At 47.1% G+C, this 18,947-nt stretch overlaps 1 protein-coding gene across 2 annotated transcripts in view; it reads left to right on the top strand.

Annotated features, from left to right (window-relative positions):
- STK39 (serine/threonine kinase 39) overlaps positions 1-18,947 on the top strand; it is a 357,460-nt gene that overhangs the window by 53,823 nt on the left and 284,690 nt on the right. The gene's annotated exons all lie outside the window — the stretch shown is intronic.

The following is an 18,947-nucleotide window of genomic DNA, read 5'->3' as shown; positions in this document are numbered from 1 at the left end:
AGTCAAAAGCAGGCTTCATGAGAACATCTCAGTGAGGGACTGTGGTGGCCACAGGGAAGATGTGTGATAACTCAGATGGATAGTATGGGACTTGGAGAATGATAGGATTTGGGACATGGGATTTAAAAAATTACTTAAAATTCTAACTGCTACAACACATTTGCTTCTTTTTCCTGCTACAATTGCCAAGATTGTTGGATTGCTTATAGGCTTGTCTTATACTGAATTGGTTTTTCAAATAAACACCACCAAGGCAATTTAAGTGATATACCAAAAAACTCAACTATAATAAAAATTTGTTTACATCCATGTAATTCTTAATAGTAATTTAGATTTGGCTTCAGAATTTTTTAAATTTAATATTGTGAGTTGCATATTTTTGATTGCAAAGCAATATATGTTCATTGAAGAAAAATTAGAAAACAGAAAAACAGAAAGAAGAAAACAGATGTCATAATTCCATCTCCAAAAGATAATGACAGGGGCAGGCGCTGTGGCACACTAGGTTAATCCTCTGCCTGTGACACTGGCATCTCATATGGGTGCTGGGTTCTAGTCCCGGTTGCTCCTCTTCCCGTCCAGCTCTCTGCTGTGACCCCGGAGTGCAGTGGAGGATGGCCCAAGTGCTTGGGCCCTTGCACCCACATGGGAGACCAGAGAGGGTGCACCTGGCTCCTGGCTTTGGATTGGCTCGGTGCCAGCCGTGGAAACCATTTGTGGAGTGGGCCAATGAAAGGAAGACCTTTCTCTCTGTCTCTCTCTCTCTCTCTGTCTATAACTCCTTCAGATAAAAAGATAATGACAGTTAATATTTGGGATTTACATGTATATTCACAAATTTGTGATTTTGTTACACATAATGTATTTGTACCCATTATTTTAATTTAATATCAAAATATCTCTTGATATTCTAAGATATACTGTTATTATTTAAAAATTGTGTGCAACATTAGTTTTTGTGGTTGTTGCTTATTTGAGAGGCAGAGTGAGAAATCCTGCCCACTGGTTCACTCACCAAAACGCCTACAATGTCAAGGACTGGGCTACAGTTGGGAACTGGAACTCGATCTAGGTCTTCTGCATAGGTTGCAGCAACCCAGTTGCTTTGAGTCATCACCTGCTGATTGCTACATGAACAGAAAGCTGGAGCTGGGATTCAAACCAGGCACTCCTGTGTGGGCTTGTAGCTGCCAAGCTAAATGCCCCACATTCAGCATCTCTTATGAAAAAGTTTCAGACATGCAGCAAAGTTAGATAGCCACATATCCATCACCTGTATTCCATTAATGTTTTACCATACTTGTTTCATCACTTACCTAATCATCTATGCACTCCATCTATACATTAATTGATGTTACCTCTTTTTTCATAGATTTCAAAGTAAATTGGAATAAATGTATTTTAAAATATTTTTATTTGAAATGCATATATATATATATATATATATATATCTATATATATCTGCATTTATATCTTTCATCCTCTGTTGATTCTCCAAATGCCCACAATAGTTGGGCCAGGCTAAAGCCAGGAGCCAGAAACTGCATCTGGGTCTCTCATGTGGGTGCAGGGAGCCAGTACTTGAGTGGCTTCCTCCAGGGTCCAGGTGGAGCAGCTGAGTCCCGAGTGGACCCAGGCCACACCTTCCTTTCAGCAGGAGATCGAGGCACTTCTGCTCTCTTTTGGATTCTGGTATGGGTCAATGTCCTGCCCATCTATCCCATCTTCCTATTCAAATGACTGTTTCTTTCCTTTGTATTGGCAGTGATCTGTGGAGGAAGGTGGGACAGCCTTGATGGACACAGAAAATATGCTTTCTGTGTGCCTCTGTGATGCTAGTTTTAGAAGATGCCTTGGGGCCGGTATTGTGGTGTAGCGGGTTAAGCCACTGTCTACGAGGCCGGCATTCCAGATGGGTGCCGGCTCGAGTCCCGGTTGCTTTACTTCCAATCCAGCTCCCTGCTAATGGCCTGGGAGAGCAGAGGAAGATGGTCCAAGTGCTTGGGCCCTTGCACCCATGTGGGAGACCCGGAAGAAGCTCCTGGCTTCAGATTGGCACAGCACTGGCCATTGCAACCAACCACGTGGGGAGTGAACCAGTGGATAGAAGGTGAATCTCTTGCTCTTGTTCTCGCTCTCGCTCCCGCTCTCCCGCTCTCGCTCCCGCTCTCTCTCCCTCTCCCTCTCTGCCCCACCCCATCTCTGTCTCTTTCTCTCTGTAACTCTGCCTTTGAAATAAATAATCTTAAAAAAAAAAAAAAAGATACCTTAAGAAAAAAAAAATAGTGTGTCCTCAGGGGTGGGGCCAGGTGTGGCCTTGCTTTGTGTACAGTTCCCAGCACAGCGCCTTGTGTATTTAGGCACTTAATAAATGCCCATTGACAAGGAGACTGTTCCTTTTAAACCCTTGGAATCCCTGTAGCCGCTCTCCTGTGCAAGCGCCTGATGCCTTTCACAAACATTTCAACAACGCACACCTGTTTGTCAAACCTTATAACCTTTTATTGTGTTTCCAGATGGCTGGAGGCCCTTGAGATAGAGCAGGCTGTGTTCCCCTGCCCGGGCTCCGGTGTTTCACGTTCTGTTGTTTCATCACAGTGTCACGGCCGCACCGCTGAAAATGACAGGGTCTCCCCTCCACGCTGGCGACAGCCCTGACGCGTTCTTTCTCATGAGCTCAGCCTCAGATCCAGCGCCTTCCCAGGCCTCGGGGCCATGCCATACCCTTTTCCTTTCTTCATCTCTTGCGTTTTGTTCTTTTGCTGAGGGTGGTTGATTGGGCTTGGCCATTGCAAACAGGTCGTCCGGTTTCAGGATTATCTGTGTTCCTCCGTTTTTCCTGTGGGCAGTTTTAGTTCTCAGCGGCTGGCCAGGACCTTGGTATATGAAAAGGTTATCCAGCTTCTCCCCTACCTTGTTACTTTTTGTCTTTCAGGCAGAACCTATGGAACTCTCTGAGCTGTGGTCCTCAGCCAAGGGGGAGTTTGCCTGACCTCATCCTCTGGGGCATTTGTGGATGTCTGGAGACAGGGTTGATGGTCACAACTGATTAGTGGGTCAGGAAGATATCAGGGACCCTACTGAGCATCCGACAGTACCCAGCACACTGTGATGCGAAGACTCAGCTGGCCCCAGATGTGAGCAGTGCCCTGCACTACATGCAGGCTTTGTTTTTGGAAAGTCTTCCAATTAACGGTGTTATATAACCATTGTGCCACTATCGCACTGCTCCCTATCACAGAGGCCATCTGCTGGCACAGCTACCCTCTGTTTTGTGAATTACAGGAGTTATTTTTAAATACTTCTAAAAATACTTTAAATTAAAAAAAATTTGAAAGGCTGAAAGAGACAGAGAGAGAGAGAGAGAGAGAGAGAGCGCGAGTGAGCAAACACTTCCTTCTACTGGTTCATTCCCCAAATATACACAAAAGCTGGGGCTGAGCTAGATTGAAGCCAGGAGCCTGGAGCCAGGTTTCTCATGTGGGTGGCAGGTACCCTAAGTACCTCAGCCACCATCTGCTGCTTGCCAAGGTACACATTTGCAGGGAGGTGGATCAGAAGTGAAAGTGGACTGACTGGAACCCAGGTACTCTGATATGGGATGCAAGCATCCTAAACAGTGGCCTAACCACTGTTCCACAACACCTACCCTTCTCCTAAATCTTGTTTGCTTCACTTAGTTGCTCTGAGGTAAAAATATGTGCACACCATCTTTTGTGTGTGATTATGGGTTGTACTCTCTCAACTTCATTAACTTTTTAAATGTATTGTCTTACAGCATTACTTTATTTTTTTAGTTCCATCAAGTTTTCATGTATTGCATCCCTTGAATTATAGTGACCCAAATCCTATGCAGTGGGGTATCTGTCTGACCAGTGTTGCATGTGATGGACATGGGCGTCTTTGGAGGTGGAATTGGAGCAGCATCCTCATCATCCATCTGTGAATGACTGTTAGGAGAGAAAGCCACGTGACTTCTCTGCTTGTTAGTGGGAGTCTTGTGGAAGGAATGCGTTCTGTGTCAGAGGGACCTGTGTGCAAATCCTGACTGTGCTGCTTACAAAAAGTGTTAAGGCTGGGCCTGAGTTTCCCAGTAGGTTTGAAATACTCCGTGGGGTTTGTTGGGAGTGTAAAAGCAAGTGGGACTGCGCCTGGACTGAGGCTTAATGGTCCTGAACACAGGGACTTGGTGTTTTAACGTGGTGTTCCCATTGGAGAAGGTAGAACGTTGGGAAATACACAGACATTGTTTGAGTTGGATGGTGATTGTGTAAGAGAGTCTCTGGGAGCTTGTTGACAAATATGGGTGCTCAGGTTCTGTCAGCAGAGAGTGCGTTTGGGAGATTTGGTCACCTCTAGGGGTTTGTTTTCCCCAGTATTCTCACTGGTTCTGATATGGGTGATAGCACTTGGAGGAATTCCAGCTTCTGGGCCAGCAGGTGAGCCCACTGCAGGGTCTCACCCTTCTCGGGAAGCCTCCCCTCCATCCCGTGCGTTCTGTTTCTCTGGGGCTGTCCACAGAGACTCGTCATTCAACGTGGGTTCCAGCAGGACAGATGTGTTCTTTGACATCTTTTGACTGGATGGTCTCCAGGAGCATTGTTTTGACTCCGTGTCCAAAGAACTCTTTTGGGAACCATTTCAGGAGCCTGGGCTAGGAACATCTCCCATGGCTGTTGGCTGATGGGATTGGATTTGGGGCGAGGAAGGGGCAGATGGGAAGGAGGTGGTGTTTATTCCCTGCTGAGCTTAGAAAGCTCTGGGAGCAAGAAGCGAGATGTGGGGAGAATCTCTCCCAGCTGTCAGCCTCGTTCCCTTAGGAATGGGATGAGAGTGACTGCCTTCCATCCCCTGGTAAATTATGTGGGTCTGGTTTATCTCTCCTCTCATTGCATTGTGCCTGGCCATTGAAAATGTTGACTGCATTAGTATTTTAAGGGGTTTTTCTTTTCGCAGTTGTGGTTTGATGGGTGTAAGACTGGCTCTCTGAGTGGACCTGCGATGACCAGAACTTGCTGACTCCTGAGATGAGTGTTTGGGAATTCCCGACATAAGGACAAAAAAAGTGGACCAGGCCTGTCTGTAAATATTCCTCAGTGCTTCTCTGTGCCTGAATCTTGGGTCTGCAGCGTTCTCAGAGACCTTCTCTGGGGTATGTTCTTCTGGCTGCCAGCCAGGATTGGCCTCTACACTGTGGGCTGCGCATCCAAAATATTTAAAAAGAAAATTGTGGAAGAAATTTCCATCATTAATTTATTTTTAAAAATGTTTATTCATTTTTCATCTACTTTTAAGGCAGAGCGACAGAAAGTGGGCGACACACACAGATAGGGAGGGAGGGAGGGAGGGAGAGAGAGAGAGAGAGAGAGAGAATATGAGTCTTCCATTTGCTGGTTCACTCCTCAAATGGCCCCAACAGCCAGGGCTGGGCCAGGTTGAAACCAGGAGCTAGGAAGTCCATCAAGGTCTCCTACATGGCTGATCCAGAGACCCATGTACTTGGGTCATCATCTGCCGCCTTCTAGAAGCATTTGCAGAAGGCTGGTTAGGGAGCAGAGTAGCTGGGACTTGAGCCAGCATAATGATGTGGGATGCAGGCATCCCAAGAGGTGGCTTTACCTGCTGTACCATGATACCCAGCTCCATCAATTTAATAAGTTGTCTGAGGTAGAAATTAAAAGTCAACTGGGGGTGTTGGCGTTGTGGCACAACAGATGAAACTGCCACTTGGGGCACTGGTATTCCCATATTCCCATATTGGACCTGTTTTGAGTCCTGGCTACTCCTCTTGCCATCCAGCTCCATGCTGATGCAGTCGGGAAGGCAGCAGAAGAGGGCCCTAGTAATTGGGTCCCTGTGCCCATGTGGGCGATCCACACGGAGTTCCAGGCTTCTGGCTAGGGGCCTGGACCAGCCCCTGCTGTGGCTATTAGGGGAGTGAACTAGTAGATGGAAGATTCTCTCCTTCCCCTTCCCCCCCCTCGTGTGTGTGTGTGTGTGTGTGTGTCTTTGTCTCCTTCTCTCTCTGTTGCTCTGCCTTTCAAATGAATAAATCATGTTTTTAAACAAAGTGAACTGAAGAGTTCAGTTGGCAAATTTCAGTCATATGAGACTTGTCTGTAAGTTTTAACTCGTTATTGACAGGGTTTTCCCCACAAGAATTCCTTTAGAAGTGCTAGCAGTTGTATTTAATGAATTCTAAGCTGTAAATGTGACTCTCAGATGACAAGTGTAAACCAAACAGGCAGGTTGTTCTGGGCTGGTATTTTTTTTTTTTTAAGATTTATTTTTGAAAGAGTTACAAAGAGAGCTAGAGACAGAGAGGTCTTGCATCCGCTGGTTCACTCCCCAATTGGCTGTAATGGCAGGAGCTGTGCCTATCCACAGCCAGGAGCCAGGAGCTGCTTCTGGGTCTCCCATGTGGCTGCAGGGGCCCAAGGACTTGGGCCATCCTCCACTGCTATCCCAAGCCATAGCAGAGAGCTGGATCGGAAGAGGAGCAGCTGGGATTAGAACCAGTGCCCATATGGGATGCCAGTGCTTCAGGCCAGGTCTTTAACCCACTGCGCTATAACGCCGGCCCCAGGGCTGATGTTTTTTCAAAATCCCTGAATTTGAAATATCTGTCAAATAAGTCTCAGTTTACCAGCGTTAATAGGGGCTGTTCTGATAATATTGGATCCCTGACCCCATGGCAGGTAGACATTTCTGTGGATTTCTTATAATAAAACCAAGTAAAGGCCGTATTATTACTTTTGAACTGGTACAGAAGAAGAGGGTAATGCAAGGTTCAATGATTGTGATAAAAGAAAAAAAATTGTTTAATTGAATAGATTTGTTAATTCTGGTGTCTAACTCCTGGTATCCTTTAAATATGTTCATTTTTTAAAAAATTGCCACTTAACTATTTTTTATTTTTTAAAAGATTTATTGATTTGAAAAGCAGAGCAATTGAGCAAGAGAATGAACCTGTTAGTTCACTCCTGAATTGCCTGCAACAGCCAGGTCAGAGCCAGGCTGACACTAGGAGCCAAGCAGGAGCTCCATCCTGGTCTCCCACATGGGAGGCAGGGTCCCAAGACTTAGGCCATCTTCTGCTACCTTCCCAGGTGCATTAGCAGGGAGCTGGATTGGAAGTAGAGCAGCCAGTACCGGAACTGACACTCTGATATGGGATGCTGGCATTGCAGTTGTCCGTCTAACCCACTGTGCTACAATGCCGACCCTCCATATGATTGCTTTAAAGTTAAGTGTGAGGTAAGATGGTAGTAGTTTGGGACCAGCGCTGTGGCACAGTGGGTTAATACCCTGGCCTGAAGCATCAGCATCTCATATGGGTGCCAGTTCGAGACCCGGCTGCTCCACTTCAGATCCAGCTCCCTGCTGTGGCCTGGGAAAGCAGTAGAAGATGGCCCAAGGCCTTGGGCCCCTGCAGCCGTGTGGGAGACCCAGAAGAAGCTCCTGGCTCCTGGCTTCGGATCAGTGCAGCTCCATCCGTTGAGGCCAATTGGTGAGTGAACCAGTGGATGGAAGACCCCTTCCCCCACCCCCACCCCCTTCTCTCTAGAGTGTAACTCTGACTTTCAAATAAAATAAATAAATCTTAAAAAAAAAAGATGATGATAGTTTGGTGAGGATGTGCTGATTCAGGCTAATGATGACATTTAATATTTCCATAGAATTTTGTTTTATTTTTGTAGCCTTTTATACTTCTCTTAACTTTTTCTTTTTATTTGAGAGGCTGAGATTGAGAGGCACAGACACACATACAGGGTGTGCTCATGTTATTTTACTCCCCAAATGCCTGCATATCCAGGAGCAGGCTGGGTCAAAGCCAGGAGCTGGGAACTCAGCCCCACATGGAGGTATCATGTGCTGCCTCCTGGGGTGCACGTTAGCAGGAGGCTGGCATCCAGAGCGGGAGCCAGGATATAACCCAGGCACTCTGATGGAGGCAGCAGTGTCTGCGCTGCTAGGCCAGCTGACCACCCATTACATATTTTCATGCATAGATTCAAGAAATCCATGCAAATGGTACTTTAAAGTTCAAGAGGGCAATGAAGATGGATAGAAATGGAACATTGTTTTGTTGGCCTGAATTGGATATTTCAGTTCTTGCTGGAGAAGGTGAGGTATTGTCGTGTGCATTGGATACTACCATGAAATCTAATATGACACCCAGATACTCGTCTAGCCCAGATACTCCCAAGGCCCTGCTGACAGCTTAATTATCTAAGGCGGTATTTGATATGGCAGAAGATCAGTTGTCCAAAGAATTTGGACATCCTTTCTGGTTCTTTGTTCAATGTAATCCCTGCCAGAGACGTTAAAATCTGCATTGCCATAAGCATTAAAGTGCCGGATCCCTGTTTCCTACCTCAAAGGTAGTCATCGCATGTTTCCTTTAAGTGGTGCTGCTCTGCCAGTGGCTTTGAAGGAAGATACAGGTTTGCAAAGCTGAACAGTTTCCTTAGTTTTCCGGGACTGTCCCGTGTTCTTCCATGCTAGCGTCTGATCTGATCTGTGAATAAGTGCCTCTTTCTTTCGGTCATTTTTCTGAAATAGCTGGACTTCCTAGTTGAGGTTAGCAAATACAAACACAGGAGAGGGTCATACGCTGGTCTCCAAGGCTGGTGAGAGTCTTTCCAGAGAGGCTGCTGCTGGCCTCCTTTTAAACCTCCATTGATGGGGCTGGCACTACGGCACAGTGGGTTAAGCTGCAGCTAGCAATGCAGGCATCCCACGTGCAAGTCCTGGCTGCAGCTCCCTGCCAGTGTGCCTAGGAAAGCAGCAGCAGATGGTCCAAGCACTTGGGCCCCTGCCCCAGCCCTGGCCATTGCAGCCATGTAAGGCATGGACCAGTGGATGGAAGATCTCTTGGTTTCTCTCTCTCCCTGCTTCTCTGTCTCTGTTGCTTTGCATTTCAAATATAATGAATAAATCTTAGAAGTTTTTTAACATGAAGTTCCATTGTTGTCAACCTCATGTCCGACATGCAGTGCATTGCCTTGAGTATTAGGCAATCAAGGGGTACAGGATTTTTCTTGTAAGCATTTCTTGAAGCTACAACCCCTTAAACTCCCCGACTTCCAACACCTTGCTACTTTTAACATTACCCAAAATCCAATGCCATAGGGAAGAATCTGGAGGACCCCCGGGAAAGTGGCAGGTGCATGGCATGAGCATGTGGTTCTTTTCAAGATGTGAACTGGGGAGTTAGGAAGCTTTACTAGGATATAGTATGATAATCTCTATCATTTATCTGTAAGTAATATACCCAGGTCTAAGTTTACCCACATGTGTTTAATTGTGGTAAACTCTTTGAATGTAGAACTGTCAAAACTTGCAGAGAGTTGTCTCTTGGGACATTTTGTTGATGCGCTCTCATTGAGCCTGCTGAGCCTGCCCAGTGAAGGCTGAGACTGTTTTAGAGAATGGGATCCCTTCTCTAAGTTCATGTTCAGTTCGTCCATAAAAAAGGGGCACACTCTGTGGTGTCCATCCAACTGATAGCCTGCTGTGCTTTACAGGTTATTCTGGTATCCTAGGTCAATCATCTTCAAGTGAAATCCTTGTATTTCGTGTTACTCACCTTGTTTGGCAAATCATTGACAGCTAGATGATTTTATAAGCTATTTAGTGAGTTACCAAATATGGCAAGCATACAAGAACCCTGAAGCATATGCACTTGGTAGTGTTTTAGATTCTTTTTGTACCGAATTTGGGTTACCCCTTTGAAATTATTATACAGTGCCAAGATGCAGGAGGGGATGAGGACAAAAGGCAATAATACATGGTACAATAGCATGTTGGGATGTTGTGCCACAGTGAAGAATGTTTCAGAGACATGAAGAGTATGTGCCATCTAATTCTGAATGAAGACAGCAGAACACAGACTCACAATTGTGGCTCTGTGTGTGTGTATGTGTGTGTGTGTGTGAGAGAGAGAGAGAGAGACAGAGAGAGAAGGAGGGGGAGAACAAGGACAGAATGTAGTGTGTGACCATGAAAATAGTTGTATTTAGGTAATTTTTAAAATGTGCTTATTCTCTCTCTCTCTCTTTTTTTTTTGGACAGGCAGAGTTAGAGAGAGACCGAGATAAAGGTCTTCCTTTCTGTTGGTTCACCCCCTAAATGGCCGCTATGGCCAGTACACTGCGCTGATCCGAAGCCAGGAGCCAGGTGCTTCCTCCTGGTCTCCCATGTGGGTGCAGGGCCCAAGCACTTGGGCCATCCTCCACTGCCTTCGCAGGCCACAGCAAAGAGCTGGACTGGAAGAGGAGCAACTGGGACAGGACCGGCGCCCCAGCCGGGACTAGAACCTGTGGTGCTGGCGCCGCAGGCAGATTAGCACAGTGAGTTGCAGCGCTGGCCATTTTCTCATTGTTTAGAATGACTTAATTTTAATGATGGAAAGAAAAGGGCTTTTATTCATGAATTGTTTCTTTTAAGCCTCCAAAAGAGGTGGAAAAAATACTCTACAAATCCCAAATATTTATACCAAATATTTGTATTTCTTCTTTTAGTTTTATGCAGCATTTCTTTTTAGGAGGAGAAAGCACACATAAATGTCTGGTTGTGCACATCCTCCCCGCCCCGTACCCCCTGACCTTGGTAGAAGACCATCCTCATCTGGCCAGGAGATGGCGGAGGGTAGCACCTTGGTTTTCACTGCTCCGTCCGCTGTGGACTCAGCTTCCTTGACTCTGGGGGTTGGTTGAACAATGCCTGGCAGCCCAAGCCTTTCAAATTGTTGTCTGGAGCAGACAGGACATACTCTGCATTGCATTAGTTACGGGAGGGGTGAGGGGTCAAGACTATTTGCTGTGAGATGTGGTCATGACAATGTTAGAGGTGATTACATCTTTAGTTTTAGCACCTGAATATCCCCAGCTGCCCCAGGAACTGCCAGTTCGTCCTACGTCCTGTGACCCTGTGTGCATATGTTGCCCCAAATCCACCTGTGTTTCTCCTCCACGATGGCTTCCCTGGCTGATGCCATTATTAATTCATACCTGCACATCTGTAGGAACTTCTCAGCCAATCATGCTGCAGCATCCACTCCTGCCCCACGTTACAACTTCAATACTAGAAGCCAGAAGGACCTTTATAAAGCGTGCTCTAGGTCCTATAATTTTCTAGAATCCTCTGAATTCCTTGTCTTTCAAAATCCTACAAAACACTCGTCTTGGTCTCTGGAACTCTCTGTGTATGTTCAGTCTCCTGCCTTCCTATCCAACCATCTCTTTTTCCTCCTGCCCCCTGGTCAGCAAGCTGTAACTTCACGACCCTTGTCTCTGCTCTTTGAGCATTCCAAAGCCACTCCTGCCACAGGCCCTTTCCACCTGATTTCCCTGCTTCTTGGAAAGCTCTGTGCATGGATCTTGGCAGAATCTGCTCCTTCTCATCAGCACGGATATCACCACCCGAGAGGTTCTTCTTTGACCATTGTGGCTCCAGTACTGTCCCCTATAATTGTCTTTTTGTCATAGCGGTTGGTGCTTTCTTGACGTTTTTCACTGCTCCACACGGAAATTGAACCTGTAGTAGGGCAGCTTTGTGCTTCTCTTCCTGCAACTTCAGTAGTGACTAACACATACTGGAGGCTGAGTGAGATCTGTTGAATGAATAAACAAGTACACATTCTCTGCCATGATGATCAGATGAGATGTAATAGCTGTGATTTGTAGGAGCCCTGGGTTGAAGTTCTTTCCGACCCCAAGGTGCTATGTCTTCACTCCCTGCGTGATGAAGGCAATGTTATCATTACTATGCGTAGTCAGTAGATCATGTGTTTTTGATAGCTGGTCCCCACCCCACCCATTTTGTTCTAGTTATGACCCTGGACCAGCTTAAGTGTCATCTTTGGCATGTAACTAAGTGAAGCTAATGAGCACATTGGGAGATTGAGTCTTTTTCAGGATTTTGGTCCATGCACCGTAGCTAGTAGACTATGCCGAGAGTTGAGAGCTGAGACACTGTTAGCACCATCGTGCTATTATCAGATGATGTACAGGAGGAGTTATCTTGGCCATGAAAAAGGCATATCAGAAGAGTAAGTAACCATCTTCTAAGGGCTTAGAGTTCAAGGTAGAAACATTAGTTACCCAAACACTTGACAGCAACAACATAAAACTAATTACTTCCTATCATTTAAGTTGGGTAAATGAAACAGAAAGGAAATAAAGAAGTTTATCTGTTAAGAGATCATGTTAGCATGTGCTTATCAATCTAATCAGCCTAGCTGTTAAAAACCCAAAAAAAGTATTAAGCGAATGACTGCGGGTCACGTTGAACCTCATGCCATCCTGAGCACTGCTCTGTAGAATGCACAGTGGCTTCTAGGCACTAGGGGGTGGGGGTGAGGGAGGGCATGGCCTACTGCTGTTAGAAATGGAAAAAAGCTCCAGTTAAAAATAGAATGTTTGTGCCGGCGCCGTGGCTCACTTGGCTAATCCTCCACCTGCGGTGCCAGCACCCTGGGTTCTAGTCCTGGTCGGGGCACCGGATTCTGTCCCGGTTGCTCCTCTTCCAGTCCAGCTCTCTGTGTGGCCTGCGAAGGCAGTGGAGGATGGCCCAAGTGCTTGGGCCCTGCATCTGCATGGGAGACCAGGAGGAAGCCTGGCTCCTGGCTTTGGATCGACGCAGTGTGGCCCTTTGGGGGTGAACCAACGGAAAGGAAGACCTTTCTCTCTCTCTCTCTCTCTTTCACTGACTCTGCCTGTCCAAAAAAAAAAAAAAAGGATGTTTGTAATGATGCATTTCTTTTGTAATTAAATTAAGGGATGGTACTGCTATTAAAATTTTATGTGTGTGTGTGTGTGTGTCTCAGGTGCTCCATATGTGTTGAATAAAAGCTTCATCTTTGAAGCACTAACTATACACATAAAATCCCTAATTGGAGTGGGATTTGCTCCTTCTGGACTCTTGTGGGCAGGGGGGCCCCTTTCCTAGGCCAGTGCCTCTTATGTATGAACCCCGAGCTTTCCCAGAGCTCCCACTCCCTCCTGAGTCAGCCCTAAAGGACCAAGAGCAGTGGTCAGCGAGCTTCTTAGCTCTGGACTGCCTTGTTAGCAGGAGGGTACCTGGAGGGCAGTGATGTCTCCTACACTGTAGCAGAGTCCACACGTGGTCCTTGGATCAGCAGCCTTGTGTCACCTGGGAGCCTGTAGGAACATAGAACTCTTCTCCACTGCAGTCCAGCCAAGTCAGCATCTCTGTTTTCACAGGATATCCATGGGACCCCACAAGCTTCTCCACATCTCCCTACCCAGTCCTAATTGTTTGGGCTCCAGCTCCGACACTACAGGACAGAGTGGTCCCCTGATGCCCTGCGATTCTCCCACTGATGGCACCAGGGTTTCTGTGGGCAGCTTCTATTAGGATGAAACCCCGGGGCAGGAGTGGTAGGGGCAGGGGCCGCCAGTATGCTGCTGTGGTTTCCAGCAGGGTTTAAGGGATGAGCTAGGCCCTTCTCAGGGCTCCTGCTTCCCGCCGAGCGACGCTCTCGCAGCCTGCTGCGACGCTACCTAGCACTGCACCTGCTGTTCATATTCCTGTCATTTGTGTCCTCTTCCTTTGTGGATCTTAGTTTTTCTGTTCTCATTTCGTACTCTACAGCATCATGTCCCTGCCTCTGAATGAGAGTGCAAGTGTGTGGTGGGAGGAGACTTTCACACGCAGGGGTTGACCTTCCTGGTTGGTGGTTGTACCTTGGGGGACCTCATCGGTTGCCAAGGGAGACCAGATAAGCAGGAGTTTGATTATGAGTACAATCAAATCAGGAGAGCTAAGGAGGGGTACGTGGCATTAAAGTGAATGGATTCTTTTTTTCTCTTTCTGTCCTTGAGCTAGGAGAGATTTTTTTAGTTCCTTGCTGCTTCAAGGATGTGGTAACCAAGGATGCTTAATGACCTGAGAAGTGGGGCTAATTGTATCTTGAACAATGAGTCATTTCCCTGTATAATTTTCTGTGCACCCAATCACTGTGGCATGAAAGTTGGCTGTGCTGGCTACCAGGAGTAGGATTCGAAGAGGGGTTGCTGGTAGGAATCTGGCAGGAATTGAGTTAGTGGTCATTCCAGGGAGTGGAGATATAAGTAATTTTCTCAAAATCTGAGATTATATCTAGTTTCAACTCAGTTGTCTGAGTTAGTTTATATATATATATATATATATATATATATATATATATATATATATGGAGAGAGACACACACACCTACCCTTTATCAGGTCTATTTGTACAAACAGCACAGGAGGACACTAGCCCCAGGCAGATGGCAACTTGGGGAGGGGGTTACACCAGCCTTTATGTCCTTGCATTGGCAGATAGAAGCTGTTCCTATTGAGCTTTCATAGGGACCTGGGCACCTTTGGGAGCAGGAGCCTAAGCCTGAGCTGGAACTGGACCTGCAGGTGCCATGCAGGTGCAGCCTGGGCCTGAGCTTTGTGCTTGGTTTGGCCCTGGGCTGTGGGCTTGATTTGAGGGGTGGCGATTTCAATGTGGGTATGAGATTGCTTCCCAAACTTGGGCCGAGTTTAGGAATTTGATCCGGAGCTTAGGGCTGACACCCTTTGGATCGTGGTTTTAACTTCCTTGGCTTGTGGAGGACCTTGTCCTCCTAAGCAGATGTGTTCATAGGCTTGGGTTGCTGGCTTGTGTCTTCATCAGGCTTTTCTTGTGCTTCTTGATGCAATGGGTGTTCCTCAGGAACACGGGGTGCACCCCCTCAAGAGATTCTTATCTTTGTGATAGAGGATTCTTGTTGCTATTTCTGTGCCATTTTCAGTACTGGTTGTGTTTGGTGTGGTTCTTGGACTTGAACCATAACCTGCAGCTCTCGAAATGTCTGGGGTTGGAAGAAGAAGCCCTACTGTTAATATTAACATGGATAAGTAAAATATTATTAAATATTTAGGTGTCAGACATGTCCTCTTTTTGGTTATATTTGCATGTATGACCTCACTGAACAGCCATCCTGTGAGGTAGGTGCTGTAGTCACCTTTTACAATCCATGAATCCGAGGCGCTTCCACTCAAGCCACCTGCCCAAAGCCATGTGGCTAATGTGGCTAAGGGCTGTCGGACCCTAGATCCCACCTTGTAACCACCACGTGACCAAGAGGAAGTATGCTTGGATACAGATGGGTTTGGGAGTATGAAGAGAACATTGTTGGGAATGCTAGATTTTGGAAAAAGTATTGTGTTAGGAAGTAGAATGGAATAAGGGTTGAAAGAGAAGGCCTGTTCATTGTCAGTGGGGCCTGGAAAGGCCCCAGGCTCCTGTTGGAGCTGATGGACAACACGGCCTGTGGGCTCCTTGTGAAGTGGGTGCTGAGTGTGGGGCGGGAGGGCAGTGGGCAGGGCAGGCCTTTCCTTTGCCTGATAGGCTCTGCTGGCAGGGCTGGGGCTGAGGAGTTCTGGGAGGCTGTGGAGGGAGGAGGGATAAGCTCCATCCAGTTTGCTTATAGTTCTTGTTGGAAAGGATCTGTCCGTCTGGCAGGAACTGTTGGCTCCAGTCTCCGGCTTCTCACTGCATCTTGGAGGCAGGCTCCAGGGGCCCACAGAGACACATCAGCAGCCGGGCCCAGGAAGTTTGAGTCCAGACCCCAGGTGAAGCTCTCTTCTAGGAGCAGCTCCAGTGCCAGCACTTCCTCCTCAGAGCTCTGGGGCTCCCTGTGAGTCTCCTCCTCTAAACATTCGGGTTCTGATTCACTCTACCTGCTGCCTTTGATGCCTGTCCCTGCTGCTTCCCCCAGCGTCTTTTTAGTTCCCTAGCACCTGTCGAACCAAATCTTTGTGTTAAATGATGTCTTTTGCAGTACTAAGTATTGCTTTCCATTTGCCTAGCTGGTGCTGACTGACAGATTTCCCCAAGCCCTGGGATTCTGGTGGAGGAGTAGGGAGAGAAGCCCACATTCAGGCACTGTGATTCCCAAAGCTAGGAGCATGGGGAATGCTCTGGAGAAGCTTAATCAAAATGCAGATTGTAGGCCTTCCGCAGCAGTAATTGATTCAATAGATTAGATATAGGCTCAAGAATATGATTTTCATTTTTTAAATTTATTTTTAATTTTATTTATTTGAGAGGCTGATGGACAGGAGACACACACACACACATTCCTACCAACTGGTTCACCCCCTAAATGTCCACAAAGGGCAGCGCCAAGATTCTGGACCTCAGTCCAGTTCTGCCATGCGGGTGGCAGGAACCAAATTACTTTAGTCATCACTGCTGCTTCTCATTGACTACATCAGGAGGAAACTGGAGTCTGAATCCAGAGCCAGGTATTAAACCCAGGTACTGTGATGTGGGATGAGAAGGGAGCATCTTCACTGGCATCTTAGTTGCTAAGCTGAACACCTGCCCTGAAACTGCTTTTGCTGATGCAGTTTGCTGTTGCAGATTTTTGAGACAATCCGCCAAAATCCAAGGTTTTCTTCCCACACGAGAATCTTTCTTGTATCATGCTTGTCCCGGGGCTTAGATACAAACCATTTTTTGATAGGATGGGGGCTATGATATGCTAATAACCTTTAAAGGAAGGAAGGTACGTGGTTCCTGGAGGTTGAAAATCCACTCAGGTTTTCCTCCTAATTCTGCTTTGCCCACTTGGCAGGCCCTGCTGCTTCCGGGTTGTGTACCATCAGAGGGACACCTTCTTCTTATTTATTTAAAGCCCACATGAGTATTAGCCGCAGCTGAGATGGAATGGACTGGGACTGACCTCCAAGTCCATTCCTGCTCTTGTGTTTGGAGCCATCCCCATTTCCAGGTGGCTTGAGCTCAAAGCAGTAAGGAAGCAGAGGCCTCTGCCATACCTACAGTTTCAAGCCCGGACTCTTGGGCCTTTGGGCTCTGCCTGTGGGTGTATCTGTTTATCTGTATGACTAGCAGTGGGCATTCTTTTGTGGAATGTTGGCTCCCACTTGGCTGATTTAATCAGTTGATGGAGTGGGTTTTGCGGGAGGAGTTGCACCGCCCCCTGAGAGCAGAACAGGAGGCTTTCTAGTCCTGCCAGATCATGGGGTTTTGAGTTCGCAGGGGGTGAGGACTTCAAAGTGACCTTTTACTGAATATGAAAATCAGATTTTCTCCGTAGGAATGTGTGCCTGCTGTGGCCCAGCGCTGATGTCGTGTCTCCTGAGATGGATTTGGAGGGCGGATTTGGGGTCCTGTGTGTCACCTCTTTGTGTTTTCTGGTGTTGGATATCACCTCTGTAAGCAGGTGGCATCGCCAAAGGCCCTCATTGCTATCTGCCTGCCACATTTTGTGTGTCTCCTACATGCTGAGCCCCTGACAGTGGATTCTATGATTAAAAAAAGAAAACAAAACCAAAAGCCAAAACAAACAAACAAACAACCCTGAGGTTCCCAGCCCAAGGCCAACCCTGTGTCACCCTTGCTGGACTCCAGGAGTGAAGTGGAGGTACTGGGAATCAGAAATGTCTGAAGGCAGTTGCCTCCCTGTGCTTGTTCCTCGATGTTGGCTGCCACTTCCCCCACAACTGTTGGCTCACACACGCACATGTGCGCACACACACACATGCACACACACACACACGGCTGTATGTGGAGACAACCGATTGTTGAGCAAAAGCACTCTCATTCCTTGCTTGTAGGTTCCACAGCCTACCCCCGGGGTCTGTCCTTTGTGTAGACTCAGCTTTTTGTTCACTTGACACCTACATGAAGGGCCTCCTGTGTCCAGGCAGCAGTATGGGTGGAGGCGCTGAATCCAGGAGCAGCAAGGCTCGACACTCCTGAGTCAGTGAGCGCCCCGGGGACTGTGCGGGGCGTCCTGAGGAAGTGACTCACTCTGGAAGGGGTTCTGAGGACGGCGACCTCTAGAGTCATTTAAGCCGATCTCTGGGGCCACATGTCTTTCGCTCCCACACCCTGCTCGCAGTGAGGTGGTCTCCTCAAAATTGAAAGCGCATTCACTGAGCCACAGGTTATGTGTTTTGTTCCAAGTTGTCTGTTGCTCCGTACCAATATTAGGATTAAAAGTGTAGAATAAAGAGGCTGTCCTTGTGGAACAGAGTAAAGCTGCCACCGGTGCCCCATATCCCTGTGCAGGTGTGAGTTCCGGCTGCTCCACTTCCGAACCCGCTCCTTGCGAAAAGACTAGGAAAACAGCGGAAGATGGCCAGAGTGCTTGGGCCCCTGAATCCACATGGGAGACCCAGTGGAATTCCAAGCTCCTGGCTTCAGCTGTTGTGGCTGGTTAGGGAGTGGAATGGGAGATGGAAGATCTTTTTTTTTCTCCCTCTCTATTTCTGCTTCTGTCTCTGTCATTCTACCTTTCAAATAAATACAAATAAATCTTTTAAAAACCTGGAACGTATGGCTTGATGTTTCAGACTGTGAACCTGTAAGTGCTTTTGAGACTAATTCAAAAAATTTTTTGACTGATAAATAATCACCTTCACAAGTACTTTTAAAAAAATATTTTATTTGATTGAAATCTATGATTAGCATAGAGATGGTCCTCTATATATAAAGTCATACTAAAAATGATCCATAATGAAGAAGGAGATGGGAGAGGGAATGGGAGGCGGGAAGGGAGTCTAGTGGGGGGGGGGGGCATGAGGGAAAGAACCACTGTGTTCCTAAAGTTTTGTCTATGTAAAAATGCATTCATTAAATAAAAAAAATATTTTATTTGAAAGGGAGTTAGAGAGAGAGAGAGAAAGGAAGGAAGGAAGGAAGGAAGAAAGGGAGAGAGAGAAAGAGATATTTTCTGTGAGCTGGTTCACTCCCCAGATGGCTGCAACAGCTGAAGCCAGGAGCGTGGAACTTCACCTGGGTCTCCCACATGGGTGGCTGGGGCCAAGCAACTGGGCCGTCTGCTTCTGCACACTCAGGTGCGTTAGCAGCAGCTGGATTGGGAGTAGAGCATCCAGTTGCTCATGTGGGATGCCAGTGTCAAGGACGGTAGTATA

The sequence above is a fragment of the Lepus europaeus genome, chromosome 1, assembly GCF_033115175.1.
Source record: "Lepus europaeus isolate LE1 chromosome 1, mLepTim1.pri, whole genome shotgun sequence".
Taxonomy (NCBI): Eukaryota; Metazoa; Chordata; class Mammalia; order Lagomorpha; family Leporidae; genus Lepus; species Lepus europaeus.
This window is presented reverse-complemented; position numbering and strand designations above follow the sequence as displayed.